At 53.0% G+C, this 10,291-nt stretch overlaps 1 long non-coding RNA gene across 1 annotated transcript; it reads right to left on the reverse strand.

Annotated features, from left to right (window-relative positions):
* Positions 1 to 354: 354 nt before the first annotated feature.
* On the reverse strand, positions 355 to 2,151 carry LOC125130900 (uncharacterized). Its single transcript, XR_007135827.1, has 2 exons — positions 1,574 to 2,151; positions 355 to 784 (listed from the first exon to the last, which is right to left on the reverse strand). It is a non-coding gene; the product is annotated as an uncharacterized LOC125130900 (long non-coding RNA).
* Positions 2,152 to 10,291: the final 8,140 nt, after the last annotated feature.

Below are 10,291 nucleotides of genomic sequence, written 5' to 3' on the forward strand. Positions count from 1 at the left end.
GGGTCTATAACTCTAGCGAGATAGCAGCATGTACGTATAGGACTATAATTACTTATGTCTATTTTTACAACTATGTCGTTATAAATAGATATGCCTATATATAGTGATAATAATATAGAAACAACTCTATAGCCATATAGGGCGCTAAGTGAATGCTCTAACTACTCTATATCACAATCAATAAGTATATATCTCCTGATACATAATTTCCACGATATGCATTTATCTATATAGCTGCTCAGAGCTATAAATCTGTCAGGATATCAAATGTCCATAAAGCTGGATGGCTATAAGAGAGTCATATATTTTCCCATATATAAATCTGCTCCTATAACTATTGTATATGCACAAATACAATGGAAATAATTATATTTCCCTGGAGCATAAATCTGTACATACAGCCGCAGCACATTTAGATATGGTTAGAGATAGAGCAATATTTTCTAGACATCAGTCTGTCAATAGAGCCACCAGTGCCTCCAAACAGAGAGAGTTATAGTGGGAGTTATAAATAAACTCTCCAGATGTGAAGGGATCTGCAGAACTAGATATAAACAGGGCTCTAGCCAGCCTTCCTCTCCTTCTTTGTAAGATATTCCTGATGAGAGCACGGGTCACAAATGACAAGAAGAAGAGGTGCCTGGGCCCTGCTATTTTCCACCCAAAGAGGGCTGGAGGTCGCTGAAGTTTGGGAAACCAGGCAGGAGTTGGTGGGGGGGGGCCCAGAAGCCCCTTCCGTGTCAGTCTTCTGGTGGCGGCTGAGAGCTCGGGCAAGGGGAGAGGCCTAGGGGAGAAAAAATGAAGCAGAAGCTGGCTTGAGTCATTGTCCCTCGTCGTAGGCCCCAAATCCTCGCACCAGGGAAGACCCCGGCCCGCCGGGCATCGGAGCTGCCGAGAGAGCAGAAAGGGCGCGGCGGCTGCTGGGGAGAAGGGGACCGCAGGCCGGGCCGGGAGGCTGAAACCGAGCGAGGTCGCCAGCCGATGCCCAGGCCGCCCAGCGCAGAGCCCCATCGTCCTGGGCAGCTGCCTCGTCGGCGGCCGCCTGGAACCCAAACCCGGGCCCTCTCCGCGCGCCCCGCGCTCAGCGCTTGGACCGCTGTTCTTTTTATTGTTATTTTGCCCGGTTGGTTGTCGCAGTATTCTCCACCCGAGGAGCGAGGACGCCCAAGGGTCTCCTTTGAATCTCTGTATGTGTACCCGCCTTCAAGAAGTGACTCGCCCCGGAAAGTGTCTGTCTCCGACTCTTTTTAGACCAGATGTGTCACCGGCTGTTAAAAAAGAATCCATGCCTCTGAAAAGGTTTACGACTTAACATTTTTAAAAGTTCTCACGGTCATTTGTGCTGATCATTGTCTTTTCTTTCTCTTTTAAAAAGTTGGCTAATTTGTGTTTTTATATTTCCTCTTTGATTTTTTTTTGGGGGGGAATACAATTATTTTTAAAGGGAGGGGATTTCGTTAGAGCCGGAAACTGTAGGGCAGCTTCCTCCCCCGCGAGAGCGTCCGACGCTCTACATCTCTGACTCCATCCTCCCCCAAACACATAAATTAATAAGGTTATCAGAAAATTGTACCTGGATAGAATGAGGCGGACGTGGAAAGATCCAGGACGGTGCTCTTCTCTTCCTTTACAGAAATGCGCTGCGCTCCAAGCCCGGGAAGGAAAATTCAAGGCGCCCCAACCCCTCCCTTCTCTCTCTCTCTCTCTCTCTCTCCTCTTTTTGAAAGACCTCAGGAAGGCAACCTTCCCAGGGCTACCAGAGCCCCGGCCTTGCTCCCCGCTTTTGGGCGCGCGGCCATAAATGTTTTTCTGCTTCGATCTCCGCCCGGCGGCTGGTCCTCTCCGGCACCTCTGCCGCTTGCCAGGCCTGGATCCCCGACTGTGGTCATCGCCTCATCCCTTTCTGCCCCTGGGCCTGACCCTGCACCCTTGGCCTGCCTCCTCCTTCAAACAGGGCCACCAAAGAGACCCCAAAGCCACTAACCGTTCCCCTGCGTGGGGTTCCTCCCCTGATCGCACAAAGCAAAAGCTGAGAAAGACAAGCAGGACAGAGCGGCCTCCCGGCTCTCCCTCTCCTCCTCTGGCCGGAGGACCTCATCGGAGAGGGGGTTCCCAAACCCAGCCCCTCAAGGGCAGAGGAAGAAGCTAACTTCCTTTCCTGTCTTTCCTCGGTTGCTGTGATCATGACTCCTTCCCCTGTGCCCTTCTCAAAATAGCCCCTCTTGCATTTTATTGTTATTCTGCTAGGGAGGGACTGTTAACTACTGTTTTTATTGTTATTTATTATTTATTGTTATTATGATTGTTGTTAGAGATTTGTTTACCGGTTTAGGGGACAGCAGCCAGGCCCAGAGGGAGGCCTGCTAGTCACACGTGTGCGAGTTAGCGCGCGCGCGCGCGCACGCGTGCGCACACACACGCACACACACACACACATCCACACACCCCTATCGAGGCACACACTCACAGGTATGTGCCCACAAACACCTCCTACATTCAGGCCCCTGAACAGCGATTCACACAGGAGGCTGGCATCCTCCTACCCCAGCACACAAACAACACACTGCCCACGCACACCAGCATTCAGGCGCAAACACCACCCTCAGACTGATGCCAGAACCCACACAACGCACTTGTAAGGGAAGGAAAATAGGTAAAAACCCACTGGCTGAGGTTCCCTTCTCTCCCACAACCTGGAGGGGCGAGTCAGGCCTGGGTCTCTCCCCCACCCCAGTCTCTCTCTCTCTTTCTCTTTTTTTCCCTCCTTGTTTACAGCTTCAGAGAGCTCAAGGCCCATAAATCTTGAGGGGCCTACAGAGGCAGAGCACATTTGTATGCATCGTTAGGACTCGCTAATACCTAAGCCCATTAACGAGCGTGTTTGCACGCGGTTTCCGGTGTGTATTAACTTATAGTTAAATTCTGGAGGAAAGGGCATTGTGAATTAACATATACCAAATCCATCACCGGGCTTTTGTCATATCAGATTAGGCAGCCTTGGGTTTGGGGGAATGGGTTGCCTGAATCGGGGTGTACCCACCCTCTAAACTTTCAGGTCCAACCTGAGGGTCTAGGGGAACACAGGACACTCCTACCCCCAGCCCCAGTCACTCCTCTCCCGGGCCAGCAGCTGCACACCTGCTGGACGGTGGATGGGCAAGAGACCCGGGTCCGGGAGGCTAGCGCCGCGGTGGAGGGAGGCTGGCAAAGGGAGGCCCCGCCAGCTGCCCGGGGCTGTGCTGGGACCGCTCCGCTCGCTCGTGGCCGCTGGGATGTCTGGTTTCCGCTGAGAGAAACGAGAGAAGCAAGTGGAGTCGCTGAACTTTAATTAAACCAAAGAGAAGACGGGGGTTGGGGGTGGGGGGACGATCGGAGGAGGAGGAGAAGGAGGCCGAGGCCAAGTGGCCGAGGAAAGGAAGCCAGTCCGGCTCGGGGAGATCTCTGCAAGGGGGGCTGAAAGCTGGGCCTTGTAGGACCGTCTTCCTTTTCCCCACCCCAGCTTCTCCGCCATAGTCAAGGAAGGTCATTCCAGCCCTCTTTTAAAAAAGAAAGACAGGAAACAAAAGGAAAAGAAAGAAAAGGTAAAGAAAAAGAAAACCCTTTCCAACTACAGGGCATGTTTCAGCCAGGTGGTCCTGGTTCCGATGACTCGGATCCAGTTGGAAACCTAAGGATCCGTGTCATTTGGCCTGTACAGACGGAGGTGAAGGATGCTAGTTCTAGAGGGAGGGTGGGGAATGGAAGGTCCATGTCTTGAGGTCCCGGAGAAAATGCCAAAGACAAACCCAACTAAACTATCGTGTCCGTGTGGATCCAGTGGCCTGTTTAAATAAAGCAAGCGGGGCGGGGGAGGGTACGCGGCCGGCGGGATGGAGAGGGGCTGGCGGGAGAGAAAACGACCCCCCCACTTCCTCTGCGAGAGAGGCGACGGGGCCTCCCCGGCGGGGCTCCGGCGGCCGCGCGCGGGGCTGGCCGGCTGCGGGGGGGGCGAGGGGGGGGGGGCGCGAGGGGAGGGGGAGGGGAAGCGGGGGAGGGGAGGGGAGGGGAGGGGAGGCGGGGGCGGGCCCTCCCCGGGCGCTGTGAACTTTAGCTGGGCCGCCGCCTGTCAGCCCCAGAAAGCGTTAAAGGTGCAGCAGCCCGCGCCAGCCTCCGCAGCCGCCTTTGTACGCGTGATTTATGACTTCAATCTTGGTTCACCGAGAGTTCACACGGCTTTCGCTGCTGTTGAAGGTTAAAAGATGGTCTTCGCTTGACAAGTGGGACTATTGAAAATTCCTTCTTCTTCAGTTTTTTTTTTTTTTTTTTTTAAGCGAAGAGCCGAGGCTCAGGAGAGAGAAAAAAATTGGGGGGGGGGAGGGGACAGGGGTTGCAGGTGGGGAAAACGGTAAATCAGGAAAGTTTGCCCCCCCCCCCCCACGTTTAGGGCGTTTTTGGAACTAGGATTTGGGAGGATATGCTGGCAGGCGAGGAGAGAATACGAGGAGCTAGGGAAGGGATTTTTTTTTTTTTTTTCATCTTTAGAGGCCGAAGGAGTGGCATTTTTGAAAACACAACTCATGCTTCCACAGTTAATTATCTGGATAACTTGGATCACACCTAACGGAGCCTCCTCTTGAGACCAAAAGTGGGGCCAAGGAAGGAGAGAGCTTGGGGTGAAGGGCGGGTGTGTGGTCCCCATGGCAGTAGATGCCCACCCAGTGTGCTTGGCTGACCATCCACATTATCTGTAGCAGCTTTTCAAGGGCTTCCTTATACTCACAGATTTGGAAAAGGGTGCTTTTAGGTCCCAGTTGTTCCAACTCCCTTCATCCTGTAAATTTAGCCTGACATGCGTATTTGATGTGGATGATGAGGATGATGGGAAAACTCCAGAACTGGGACTGGAAATCCTTTCTAATACCTGATCCCCTTGGCCTCCCCCTCCCCCAACCACTTGCTCCTTCTTCCTTCCAGCACTTTGAAAAAGGTGGTTCCGGGGCAGAGATGGTGATCAAGAGTCTCCTAATGGCCAGACGATAAAGCTCCTTTGTGGTCTAAGGGCTCTCTCCTCCTTTTCAGATTCCCTGAGTCAGAGGAGAGTCTCTGGAGCTGAGAGTTTCTGAGTGGCTCTTTGAGGTTCCTTTAAGATTTTTTCAAAAATCTGGGAGTTCCCGTCGTGGCTCAGTGGTTAACATATCCGACTAGGAACCATGAGGTTGCAGGTTCGATCCCTGGCCGTGCTCAGTGGATTAAGGATCCGGCGTTGCGGTGAGCTGTGGTGTAGGTTGCAGATGAGGCTCGGATCCCGAGTTGCTGTGGCTCTGGCGTAGGCTGGTGGCTACAGCTCTGATTGGACCCCTAGCCTGGGAACCTCCATATGCTGAGGGTGCAGCCCTAGAAAAGCCAAAAAAAGAGAGAGAGAGAGAGAGAGATTTTTCAAAAATCTGAAAAAACTCTGAAGTGGGAATTTAGGGCCGTGGGTGTTGAGGAGCACAGAGAACTGGGCCTGGTGTTGGGTTTGTCTCCTCAGTCCTATTTAACCCACCACCACCGCCACCACCATTATCGATGCAGTGTAGATGTCTTCTCAGGAGGTCAGACTCAGCCCCGGGAACCCAGCTCCTGGAACCACGGGCATCCGCACTAGAAGGCGTGCTCCCTATTTCCCTTCCCATGTAGAGTTGGACAGTCTTCTGCCACCATCTGAGGGCTCCTGGGCAACCCCCGGGGAGATGGAGAGGAAGAGGGAGAAGAGCCAGAAGAGGGCCACACCCACACCAGCCCCTCCTGCACCCCATGTATAAACAGTGGCACCAAGAGACCCCAGAAAGTCAGGCCCAGGGTCCAAGATCACTTTGGCGTGGACAGCCCTCTGGCCTCAGGAAGAGCCAAGAGGCAGTGTGGCCCTGTGTTCAGAGGTCTGCAGCTCCCCTCTTGCACTGAGACAGTCTCTTCATCCCCTCTTCCCCCCTTTCCTGCCTCCTGGGGATGGGGTGGAGGGAGCTGCTGGGAGGAATGGGCCAAGGAAGCACATGCATCTCTTCCAGGTTTGGGTTGGGAGAGGGAATGAACTTAAGGGCCTCTGGAAATAATGGCTGCACCAAGTCCCCCCCCCCCACCAACCATGTCCCTCCCCGGGAAATAATTTCAGTGGGTCGGTGCTTAGCTGCAAGTGTGGAATAACTATGAATTATTAATGCATAATTAAGAGGTTGATGGTGACCATTGCCCTCCAGTGGACTCATGGATTTCCTTCTCTGGGAAGCGCGGGGCAGCCTCCATTAGGCCTTACCCTCAGAACAAGCAAACTGAGGCCAGCCCCTTGAACTCGGCCCCCATGTGGAGGGGCTGCCTCGTTCCCAGTCAGGTCATGTGCACCTCGGAGGGTATTTGAACTCCATAAGCTGCCTTTCATGGACTTCAGATTTCAAAGTGTCTTGTAGGCTTGGCTCTTAGAAAGAGTGGGGACGGGATGCGAGACCCCGATAAGGGAAGCTGCTGGGACAAGCTTTGTGTGGAAACAGGGATTAAGGCCTGATGGCAGGAATGCCAGGTGCACTGCTCAAGGGATCTGGGGTCAGAGGTGGGTGTTCTGCCTCCACTGCCCTGAGGGGATGCTGGCCTCCCTCGGCCCCTGGGGACCCCTGAAGACACACTTGGCTCCTTCTCTTGACTTCCCATTCCCCGCATCCTGCTCCCCTGTAAGAGGCAAAGGCTTTAAGACACTCCACACCCTGGGACAGCTGTAGGAAGGGGGATCTGCCAGTTGTTTCACATCTGCAATGGCCTAGAGAGGAAGGCAACTACCCGTGAGCTAATTTCCTTTTAAATTCCTGCCTGCAGCTCACCTGCCTCTGTGCTGAGACATTTCTTCATCCCCTCTTCCCTCCTTTCCTGTTCTTTGAAGAGGTTCACCGGGGGAGGTCAAGGCAGCTCCTACAGGGGCACCTAGAAATGAGGAATGAAGTAGGAAATGAGGGAGGGGTTCGGACCTCCTACATCCCTTGACTTTTACCTCCATCCCTCAAACCCGCCTCAACACCCCGATACCAGGGCCTTCCCTCCTCTCTCCCCCAGCTCTCTCTCACAGAAAAGGAGCCCTGGCTCCCCTCTCCCCGCTGAGGCAAAGGCTGCTCTAAGAACACCACTCCCTTCCCTGGAACATTTGGGGGCCCCACCTCCATGCGTCTCTTGGTGCCCATCTGGTCCAGAAGGAGGCCAGGGGCCCGGCCAGCACATCGCCACTTTCTGCCCCCCGTGGAGTGGTCCATGGAGTCATCTCAATTGCCATCTCAAAGCTCACTTGCTCTTTCTCTGGGCCACCGAAGCATCCCTGGGTCTCCCCCAAGCCGGGAGGCAGGTAGGAAGCCCAGCCAGAGAGTCCCCTGGAGCTGGCGAGTATATTTTAATTTACTGTTTGATGGCAAATAAAGAGACCTTGGGAAAAAAAAGGGAAGGAGCAACTGCGCCCCACGTCCTCCCCACCCGCCCCTCGTCTGGACGTTGGTTTTCTCCATGAAACAGTGCACTGTTGTTCTTGGACAACCGTTCCCCACCATCTCCGTTCGAAGGGTTTGAGTTTCACCCTCCGTTCACCCCCATTAATCACCCCAGCAGCTAAACATCACCCAGCCCCCTCTGGCCCTTTCTCTTCTTCTTGCCCTTAGTATTCATGGCAGGCATTCCTCAGCGCTGCTTGCCTTACAAAGACCCCTCCTCCGACACCAGGTCCGGCCCCCTCTCCAGCCACCCTGTCCCAGTGGGCACTGCTCACTCATCCCGACGTCCTAATGGCCAACTCCCACTCCTGGACCCCATGCCCTCACCACAACCCCTTCGGGTACCTTATCGCATCCCCACATCCCCTGCCCTGTCTCTTCTCCCCCACCACCGCGCTCTCCTTCCTGCCCCAGCCACGTGGAGGCTCTTATGACACTTTTCCCTTCTCCTCCTCCAAGATAGTCCCTAGGCCCTTTAGACACTAGCTTTGAAGCCCTTCCCTTCCAGCCTTGAGAAACGAGAGGCTGTGAAGAAGCCCCGTGGCTAAAAGCATGGGTTTGGGATTCGAATCCCAGCCCTGTCCCTTGCTGGTTGTACAACCTCAGGCAAATGACTTACCCTCTCTGAGACCCCCCTAAAGTGGACATACCCGCTGACCTCATGGAGCTGTTGTGTAGATAAGATTAAATTTTATTTACATAGATCCAAGCATTCAGCAGGAGCTTGATAAATAGCAGTTATTAATATTAGAAGCTTCTTGTAAGGAGAGAAAAGGAGGCGCTTCAGATTCCAGTAAAAGTGAAGGAATCGCCTCCTCCAGCATCTGAGAGGGAGGATAACAATGACAGAATCTTGCAGGTGCACATGGCCCCTGGACCGGCAGCCACTCTCTTCTAGCTGTCTTCAAAAGTCTCATCATTTGCTGCAAGGTGGAACCCCCTGGGGAGATTTAAGAAATACTGATGCTTGGGTCCCCACCTCCTGAGATTTGGATTTGGTTGGTCTGGAGTAGTATCCAGGCTTCCGTGTTTTTAAGAACTCCTCAGGTAATGCTAACTTGTAGCCAGGGGTTGAGGAGGCGATAGGTCCTAGGAGGTGATACGAGAGATGCTAGGACAGTTGGTGTGTGGCCCTTTTCCTGTGTGTGAACTGGGAGCCGAGCAGGAAGGCTGCTCAGGGTAGAGCTTCTTCTTAACATGGGGCCCCCTCAGCAGCTTCAGGGGGGCGGGGGGGGGGAGGGGGGAGCGGGTGCTGTCATGGCTTCTCTTGAGCTCTCAGAATGGCCAACCCTCATCCTTTTCATTTCCTACAACTATTGGGATTTAGAGAGGGGCCACCCCAAGAGGACACAGGAGAATAGACAGATTGACCTCTTGGAGGCTCCTGCCCCATCAGAAAAGTCTAAAATCCCCAGACCACCAGTGACAGAGGCAGAGGCAGCTAGTAGGGAACGTCTGTAGCTACATAGTAAATGGACTTTCTACCTGGTTGCTACAATAATAGGCCGAGCAATTAGGATACAAGTTTCCAGGATCTTTTCCTATATTTCCAAAAAGATAAATCACCCCCGGGAACAGAATCTGCATATTGTAATTAACTGATAAATATTTCATGCCTGGTTCAAACTTTCTCCTCCTTTTTTTTTTTTTTTTGTCTTTTTGCTATTTCTTTGGGCCGCTTCCGCGGCATATGGAGGTTCCCGGGCTAGGGGTAGAATTGGAGCTGTAGCCCCCGGCCTACGGCAGAGCCACAGCAACGCAGGATCCGAGCCGCGTCTGCAACCTCCACCACAGCTCACGGCAACGCCAGATCGTTAACCCACTGAGCAAGGGCAGGGACCGAACCCGCAACCTCATGGTTCCTAGTCGGATTCGTTAACCCCTGCGCCACGACGGGAACTCCTCTCCTCTTCTATTTAATGGCCACAAACTTGAGCGCAGAGGAAACCAGGGAAGAGGGAGCGAGGGGAGGGGAGGGGAGGGGAAGGAGAAAATGTCTCAGCTGCGATTTACTTTCCTCGAGTTCCTTTAAGGAGACATTGCTCACCTGAGAAAATCGGGGTCCCAGGTCATAAAGCTGTGACTTGGGCTTCTTGGCCTTAACCGTGACCTCCCGGAAGGCCAGTCTCTGATGACTCTGGGGCACAGGGTGCCCCATGCTTTGGAGTCCAAGGGCCGGTGTTTGAATATAAGCTCGGTTGTGCCATTTATGAACGGGTTGGCTTGAAGCCATTTACTTAATTTATCTGAAACTCGGTTTCTTCATCTGTAAAACAGGTATGAGAATCTTTTCCTTGTAGGGTTGCTGTGCCCAGTAGTGTAACACATGATAACTACTGCTATCAACAGTAACAATTTATAATAATTAGTCACCCCATTGCATCACATCCCATTGTACCCCTTGCCCTGCCTAACCACACCCCAATGTTTAGGGCACTTAAACAATTAAATGCTTACTGTGAATGTAGTGAATACCTTACCTCCTTTTTTTTTTTTTTTTTTTATGGCTGCACCATATGGAAGTTCCCAGGCCAGGGATCAAATGCCAGGGATCGAATCTGAGCCGCAGCTGTGACCTACTCCACAGCCGCAGCATTGGTGGATCCTTAACCCACTGTGCCAGGCTGGGGATGGAACCTGTCCCAACACAGAGACGACACCAGATCCTTAACCCACTGCCCCATGGCGGGAACTCCAGTACCTCACCTGATGTAATCAACACCCAACTCTGTGAAGGGGGTGTATGATTATCCCTGTTTATTATCTGTATTATCTCTGGTTGTTATTAATAGGGGAACTGGAGCCAATGGCAG

This window comes from Phacochoerus africanus, chromosome 7, assembly GCF_016906955.1.
Source record: "Phacochoerus africanus isolate WHEZ1 chromosome 7, ROS_Pafr_v1, whole genome shotgun sequence".
Classification (NCBI taxonomy): Eukaryota; Metazoa; Chordata; class Mammalia; order Artiodactyla; family Suidae; genus Phacochoerus; species Phacochoerus africanus.